Here is a 9,192-nt window from a genome sequence, read left to right as displayed (position 1 = left end):
CCTGAGTTTTGCAGCCTGTAAGTGTGTGTGTGTGTGTGTGTGTGTGTGTGTGTGGTGCACTCTAGCCCAGTCTTCAATATATACAATGAAGATGTCATAATGTGTGTTATAAATGTCACCCTTTGCTGGCTGATTCAGTGGCCTGCCTTGTTAATTCTCATTAAGTATGCTTATCGCAAAAAACAATGACATTATCTCAGGAATCAGACCTTGGTTTCTTTGTACCATATGATGATCACACATAAATGACAAAAATAGCCCCTACTTAGCTTTAAATAACAATCTGAAAAACTCATTAAAAACACCCATTGCCTGTTAAAAGAATTTTGAAATCTTTGGCACATAAGTTACGATTTTTAAAACACATGAGGTTAAGGAAATAAAGGCTTTTCTGTTCATTCAGTTTTTGAACTAAGTCTTCATGGGGGTTGTGCTTTCAATAATTTTCCCTAGTTATAGTAGCCGAATAACTTCCTGTTAAATGGGTTAAGAGGCCTCCAGAAACAAAAGCATGGGCAATCTCTTAGGACCTACTATTAGTAGTAATGAAATAAGAAACACAATGATATGAGAATACCCTCGACATAACAGTCCTGAATACTCACATGCTCTACTTTGTAGAGTATGCTCTTCTATTTCAAGATTGGGGGACCTCCTTCATCCCAAAGGCTGAAATTTCCACTGAAGTTCTCATGAGACACATTTCAATGATGTGTGAAGCCAAAGACAAAAACCATGAGATCAAAATAAGATATATTTAAGGACTTTACTGTAACTACATCTTAAGACTGGCATTTCAATTTTTCAACCAAAACCATGCTAATGCTAGGAAACCAGAAAATATCATAGGTAAAGGATTTGGCTACCTGACAAACTCTACACGTCTGGTTTGCTCTTTTGGCATGAGGTTCCCCATCCATGCTTCGTTTGAAGGTGCCCTCTATTTGAGAGGCTAACTTGTTTAAGTCTCTTTTGAAGCTAAAGAATCCAAAGAGGGGATCTGAAGTTGACAATTTATAGTAGTATGTGCATAGCAGCTGATGGATAAGGGTTTCAGTAATTATCTATCATGACTATGACCATCCAGTATGAGAGATGTAAAGAACCAGCATGGTGCAGTGATTTGAGCATTGGACTACAGTTCTAGAAACCAGGGTTCAGTTCCCTGTTTGGCCATGGAAACACACTGGGTGACCTTAAGTGAGTCACACATTCTTGGCTAGAGAAAAGTAGGTTCTCTTTTGGGTCACCGTAAGTTGGAAATGGCTTGAGGGCACACAACAATATGAGAGATACATGTATAGACATGATGCCTCTGGGAAGCTCACAAGTATTGATAAGGAAGAAGACCCACATTTTTGTTCTTGAAGCTTACCAGTTTTTCTTCACTACTACAGGAATTCCATGTACCTTACAGCATCAGAAGCTGGATTTAGAATAGGAGAACAGTGTAAGGCACATGTGTCAAATGCAAGGCCCTCAGGCCAAATCTAACCCACCACATTATTTTATGTGGTCTGCAAGGCTTCCAATGCCAGGGCAACATAACTCCATTTATACAGCCTTACTATTACAAATAGCCCCTTGAAGGGAATCATAAGGCCAATGTGGCCCTCAGTGAAAATTAGTTCAACACCTCTGGGTTCTTCCCAAGAGTTTATCCTTCATAAACCTGGGACCTTTCTGCAACTGTTTTTGAAGGCAAAAACAAAAGAAAAACACCTGGGAAATCCAATTGTGAATCTCGTGCATCACACATAGCTTAGCTTTTAATAACTCTATCCTTTCCAGCCTTCCGTAGAAAAAACTCTTATTTTACTCCATATCTCTGACTGTTTCTCACAACTCTTTACAAAATAGCAGGAAACGGCTATTGTACTGAAGCTAGTTAAGGCCTGGGGGATTTTTTAAAATGTCATGTGCCAGCAGTTTCGTCTTTTTATTCTTTTTGAGGATGGTTTCCAAATTCATTTGTGATAGGAATCTAGCTATAATCTTACAGGAAGCAGCTATTCAGCTATAAGTATTAACTGCATTCGGGAATAGAAAGCAGTGGGAGTTGAAGGGACAAATCTAAAGGCCTACTGAAGCTTTTATCTAAACGTTTATCTAAACGAAGCCCAAGTAGGATTTTATCTGGGTTGTAAAACTGGAAAAATATATATGTGGGATGACTGATCACTAGGAACATATGCACAGATAAAATACCATTGAAATCAATTTTCCTATGCATATAAATGAAATAAATATTCCCCTTTTCATTTAGGGTGGGTGCATACATTATATAAGAGCATTAACCGATGGAGAGTGCACACTTTGTGGCAATTTCAGACATTTGTTGTTCAGATATCCCAAATTCTGTTGTAATTTTTAACTAGAGTGAACTAATTGACTCAATCAGATTTACAAACACTTTGACTCACAATTCAGAAATGATTCAATGGATTTACTCTAGTTGTGATTAAAGGAGAGAACTAATGAGCATGTATGACAATTTAAGGCAAAATAGGAAACACCTCCGTGTAGGAATGAAGGTTTATTTTGCTTTATTTGTCCAATGCATTTTGACCACGTGCAAAGTTGGCTTTTTATTTATTTATTTATTTAAATATGTATTTCTATACCACCCTATCAGGGCGTTTGCAACAGAAAATTGGCAAACATTCAATGCTGGCATAACATAACAAACAGATGAAATCATAAACACTAAAATAAACAACATCAGATGTCCTTATAGAACAACTAAAAAAAACACACTTAGAAATTTAAATATATAAATCAAACATTTAGGACATGTTTACTACTAGATCTAATAATGGCAAACAGTTAAAACATTAAATGTAAAAAGGATAAGGTAGTCTTTAAGGAGCTGGCTGAATTAAAATAATTATTTTGCACAATTCCACAATTGCACAATTCCACAAGTTAAAAAAGACCTATATGGGTCTAGTTACCATCCCCCTCTCACACCTGCCTCCTAATTTCCAATTCCCTCCCCATAACGTCTACCTCCATTCTTCATGCCCTCTCAGAGATTCCCAGATCCCCACAATTAAGGAGTCCTCTGGATACTGTTTAGGCACAGGAATGCAACCCAGGTCTTCATGGGTATAAACTGTGGTATGAATTCCTTGGGGAGGCAGATGAGGGGGTGTTTTTTCTTGTGACAGCGAGGTGTCTCTATCCATGTTGGTAAAAGTCCTATAGTGCCAAGATCTTATTGATTGGTTTAACACAGTTGGATTGAACATAAACCAAAAGCCTTGAGCTTGTCTAGTCCACAGGCCTTGCCTGACCTACCCTGATCCAGAACCCAGATCCAAACTAAAATAGCCCAACCCACCCTGAACCCCAAAAAACCCTTCAAGACCCCCAAAACCCCTTTCAAATGTAATGGTAAAACTCCCCAAACTCAACAAAGGTTATGGTAAAGCTCTAATACAACACTAGCCGCCGCACGTCTTCCAGACAGGGTGTGACAGAGAGCCAGTGATGGCTGTTTTATCTGTTGCTGGTTTCAGGTGAGATGGCACTGCTGTGGGGGGCACACCCAGTATGTTTGGTGAGCTGGCCCCATACAGGACTTCTGAGGAAGAGTTCTCATCCTCTGGCTGTTTCTGCCGCTCAGCAAATTTTTCCTAGGGGTGTTACTAAAAACAAAGAAATATAATTCCATTCAATATTTTAACAAGGAAGACACAAAATGGTTACATTATCCATAGATGACACTATTCTGCAGTGCTCATACGTATGCATATCTTTACACAGAAATTTCAGGTTATATAATATACTCTCCAAAGACAAACCTGTTAATCTCAGAAATGTTACATAATTAATTTATGACTTTTATGAAGTTTAGGTGTAAATCAAATGAAAGGAGGTAATAACACCATAAAAGTGCCATGCTACAACGTTTTACCCATATTGCATATTTTGAGTCTAAAGACTTTCCTCTTTCCCCTCTTCTTTGATAAGCAACTTATCATTTAAGAAATCTTTGTCAGTTTTGACCTAGTTCTGTGAAGAACTTCATGTATAAGTAGCAATCTATGGCCATTACCAACTATCACATTGGATAACTAACCACCCTGCTAGACTTGACCACAGTATCTTTATGACTTGTGTGGCACAACAGGGGAGAACATGAGGCAAGAGAATAAAAGGAATGCATTACTGATCAGGCAAGGAGCAGCGCCAACTGAAACAGATGAATACTGGCTCTAAACATTGTCATGCCAAGTACCTAGGCAGTTTTGAAGGCAGATCCAGAGTTGTTTTTTTTTTTAATGTTGTTAAGGGGAGGAAGGCAGTAAAATCAGGGTGTATGGGACTCTTATTCTGTTCCAGCCAAACCAGAGAAGCCAATCAAAGGGTGTATTCCATGGTCTGCTTCTTTTGTTTTTGCACAAAGCTCCGCCTTCTACCTTTGTTTTCCCTTTGGCTCTCTACAGCTCTGCTTATGTAAAACAATGGATATGCACGATAACAGGCACTTGCTCCAAGGTTGTCCTGTTTATTGGGATTAACTGTTACTCCAGTGAACAAAGCAGGGTGTGTAAGGGGGTTTCTCCTCCTGCCTGCCAGCCGCTGGTCTTTGTGGTTCCAGATTCCAGATGGCACTGTGTACATCCAATTTTTTTACAAATTTGAATGTTGTCCCGGCTGGGTTACTTCCACCCCATCAGACTGTTTGGAAATGGCTTTGATGCACAGCTCCCCCCTCTCAAGATAATGAAATGCAGTGGCAGCTGGTTAATGGCTGGGAAAGTGCAGACCCAGCACTGAACTCTTCCCATTAGGCTATTCAGCATCCAGGATATGTCAGTCTTAAGGAGTGGGCAAAGAAAAGGGGCTGGTTGCCACACAGCTTTTGGACAGGCTGCTATCGGTGGGGTTTTCTTTGGGGGCTGAATAGAGATGGGATGGAAGAGGCAAAGAGAAAGTGGATGGATCACATTTTACTGTCCAAGTGCTTTAGAGAAGCCAATGAAGCAGTATGCTGTGGCAGTGTATTGGGAAGATTTTAAGATTGATGATCTGCCCCAAAAGCCTGGCTCTTGTGATTCTCCTTTTTTCAAGTCTTGTTTTTTTCAAGCCTTCAAAACTCCACTCTAGAGATGGAAATCTCTCACACAAGGCAGGATTAAGGTGTCTGTGTCCCTAGGGCAATCCCCTGAGCAGACTGTGTTTGTTCATATGGGTGAGGGCTGACTTTATATTCACATGATTGAGCACTTGCAAATTTGTCTTAGTTGGCATGACCAAGACCAGACTCTATGGTTGGATCTACACTGTCTATAATCTAGTTTCAAAATTCGGATTTAATTGCATTGAACTGGATTATATCAATATACACTGCCTTATAATCCAGAACAATGCAATGAGACAGCATCTTCACTTTCAAATGTCATGACTCAATGCTATAGGATGCCTGAACTTAGAATTTGGTGAGGGATTAGCACTCTTTGGCAGAAAAGGCTAAAGGCTTTGAAAAACTACAGATCCCATAATTATAGGGCATTGAGCCATGATTGTAAAATGGTGTCAAACTGCATTAATTCTACAGTATAGTTGCACCAGCTGCCCCTGAGTCTGTTGTACTTTGACCTTATAATGGGAAGATATGATGCACTAGAAAAGCCCATTATGCTTTGTAAGCTAGAAAGCTGTAGGAGAAGAGGAAGATCTCAATGATGAATAGACTCAAGCAAACAAAACATCCCTCAGTCAGCAATACTTGGGCATAGCTGCTGATGATAGAGTGACTTGGAGGTCTCTTATTCATGGAATTGCTATAAATCAAATTTGACTTGATGGCAGTTAACAACTTTTCTTAACTGAATAGTTTAGAACAAGATGCAGCTCCACTCCCACTCAAGAAATGTCTTCACAGATTCATGGCTATGCTGTTGTTCCTAGACTTTGAATTCAAACAGAAGTAACACCTGCAGGAATTTTAATGTTCAGAGTTTCTTTAAAACACTTTCACATGAAATGGCTCAAATACAAAAGAAACTGAAAAATTACCTTTTCTGAAATTGATTGAATTTATGTAATTTTCTCCACTGTAAGTCCAGGCTACTTTCAGCTGGATTAGAAGCAGATGAAAAGTCCTATCATATGTTAAATAGCTTGCGCTTTGCCACAATAGTGAATATTGTAGGATGAAAAGAAGTCACATTTTTAAACTCTTTTTCTTGAACTAGGGCAGAACCCAGGAAAAAAAATCCTGTTGCACCCCAATCATGTCCTTTCTCTTCTAGATGAAGGAGAGCCATTGTTGAGGACCCTGTGGATTCAGATGGTCAGTCGTCAATCAGCAATCAATCCACCTAATGTTAACATTGTCTGGCGCACATTTTACTAGCTCACTTGCAAGAATATCAAGAGGGAACTTGCTTAAGGCTTTACTGAAATTATCCACAACATTATCTTCATCTACCAAGTTTGTAACTATCAAAAAGAAGATAACATTATTCTTGAAACCCATGTTGATTTTTAGTGATCATGGCATTCCTTTCTAAATGCTTACAGAATACATTTTTAATTAACTACTCTAGAATCTTTCCTGTTATTGATGTCAGGCTGATTGAGTAATAATTGTTTGAGGCCTTTTTTCCCATTTTGAAAACGGGGACAACATTTGCCATCTTCCAGTCTGCTGGGACTTTTCCTGTTCTCCAGAAATTCTTAAAGATGATTGCCAGTGGTTCTGAAATTACTTCTGCCAGTTCTTTTAGGCTTGGATGAAATTCACTGGCCCTGGAGACTTGAATTCATATAGAATATCCAGCAGTTTCTGAACTACCTCTTTACCTATTCTGAGTTGCAGTTTTCCCCACTGCATTTTTTTCTCCATTTCCCCATGGCTGAGTACTGTTTTCCTTTTGGGAGAAGACTGAAGCAAAGATGGTGCTGAGTAGTTCTGCCTTTTCTCTGTTGCCTGTTAGTATTCTGTCATTTTCTCCATGTAGTGACCTTATGATTTTCTTGTTATGTACATAACCAAAAAACCCAGCTCTTTTATTATTTGTAACCTCCCTAGTAATCATATGTTTATTTTGTGGTTTAACTTTTCTAACTTTGTCCTTGCATGTGTTAACTATCTGTTTGGATTCCTCATTGGTGATCCCCCCCTCCCATGCATCATGAACCCCTTCTCTTTTACTATTCCTTTTATGTGTGGCAAAAAACAAATAAGAAGTCAAAGATGACACCCAGAACCCCAGCTCACCTTCAACTCTCTATTCAGGGAATGAATCAGAATTAGAGTAACCAGCTAGGATTACATCAAAGTGTGATTCAGCATCTTGAGCCATAGATTAGTGGTGTTGGTGTATAAATGCTTATGATGGGATATAAAACCAACACAGTTGCAGACACAATGCAATTTACTCAATATAATGTAACATAACATAATGTCTCAGAAACATGTTGATCAAAGATACAGTGATACATCATCATTATTCTCCTGAGATGCTTAATCTAACCAAATCTTTTGCGTAATATCCACTGTTAAGTATATCTTGCAGTATTTGGAGGCTGGTGAGATCACTGTGGACAGAGCTTTAATTGTGTGGCTGGATTCTCTGTGAATCATCCTGAGACCACCTGCCTTCTACTGTTCATTTCACTGTCACTGATTCATACTTCTACGATGAGAATGCAATCTCAGAGTTTTGACATTTTCTATTGTGAGTTTATGTTTATGAACACTGGACATGAACATTCCAGGTACTGAGAAGTTCCAGGAATATTCATTGCATATTCAGGTTGGGTTCTTTTGGACCTGGCCACCTTTCAAGACTTACTGGCATTTAGTAATAGTTTATTTGATTACAATTATACAATGTGAACATAAGTGAAGGGACAGTTTCAACCAGGGCTGGGCTAAATACAGCTTGTTGCATGCCCCTCCCTGGCTCTTCCCACATTTACCAGGACAGTTTGAATGGATCACCTCTCTTTACCATCCTGCAGTTTTAAGCTTCTCATGAGGCATATCACTGGAACATCACAGCTCTCAATGCCCCTTAATCAAGTCTGGGTATTTCTACTTGATTTTAATGAAAACACATTAGTGGAATACCACAGACTCCATTGTCAAATTCAGGTATTCCTTTAAGCCAATCCACATGGAAAGTTGATAAGAAGTCAATAACTGTATATAGCTAATTTGTCTATGAGTTATGTATATCCTAAGATTCTCTTAACCAGCCATTCTGATGCTTTTCCTTCAAATAATATATTTGTGGAGCTCTAATTTGTACTTCAGAGACTTTACTTCTTTTTTCATTGAAGTAAATTTTTGCAAGTATGTTATTAAAGTTTGTTTGATATGCCTAATGCATGTACTATAAGATAGACCTTTGGTTTTTCTTCTTCCGCTTTTCGGATGTCTACATCATGCCATCCACTCTAAACATTTTGCTGTGTTCAGTTGTTACATGGCAAATATCTTTTCCTCTGTCACAAATTTTATAAGGTGCAACAAATGAGTCCATGCAGACAGTGTGAGAATAGGTCTTGTGGCTAAGAAGATCTTTGTGAAAAGTGTAATATGTAGATCTAACAAAAGGGCATATTTTGTGATTGCTAATGATATGTACAATCATCCCTCATATTTGCTGGGGGTAAGGGACTGCCATGAAAGTAGGGAAAATGAGAATAAAGAAAGCTTTTTTAAAAACCTGAGTGAACATTTCTCTAGGAATCTCTAGGTCCTTCTTCAGATGACCAACTTTCACCTGAAGGTGACCATAGAACCCTACTGGAAGACCTACAAATGTATAGAAAGATGTTATTTCTAGGAATATCTAAGTTCTCCAGCACAACTTCTGTAGAAATGGACTGTAGAGTCATGCTGGATCTAGTGACCCCTAGAGATATTAATCAAATCTGCTAAAAATCAAATCTACAAAAGTCAAACCCACAGGGCCGACTATACATGTTCTTATTGCAAGTGTTTATATAGAGTTCAAATACCAGAATGCAGTGTTTAGAACAGATGTGTAAAACTTGTGGCCCTCCAGATGTTTTTGCTTCCAACTCCCAGAACCCCTAGCCAGCTTGTCCAATGGCCAGGAATTATAGGAGCTGAAGTCCAAAACACCTGGAGTGCCACAAGTTTGGCACCACTGATTTAGAACATTTCCTTTCTTTTAGATTACATCTCTCACTCATCCAGCCAGT

The sequence above is a fragment of the Anolis sagrei genome, chromosome 5 (assembly GCF_037176765.1).
Source record: "Anolis sagrei isolate rAnoSag1 chromosome 5, rAnoSag1.mat, whole genome shotgun sequence".
NCBI classification, from domain to species: Eukaryota; Metazoa; Chordata; class Lepidosauria; order Squamata; family Dactyloidae; genus Anolis; species Anolis sagrei.
The sequence above is the reverse complement of the archived record's forward strand: the minus strand, read 5'-3'. Positions refer to the sequence as shown.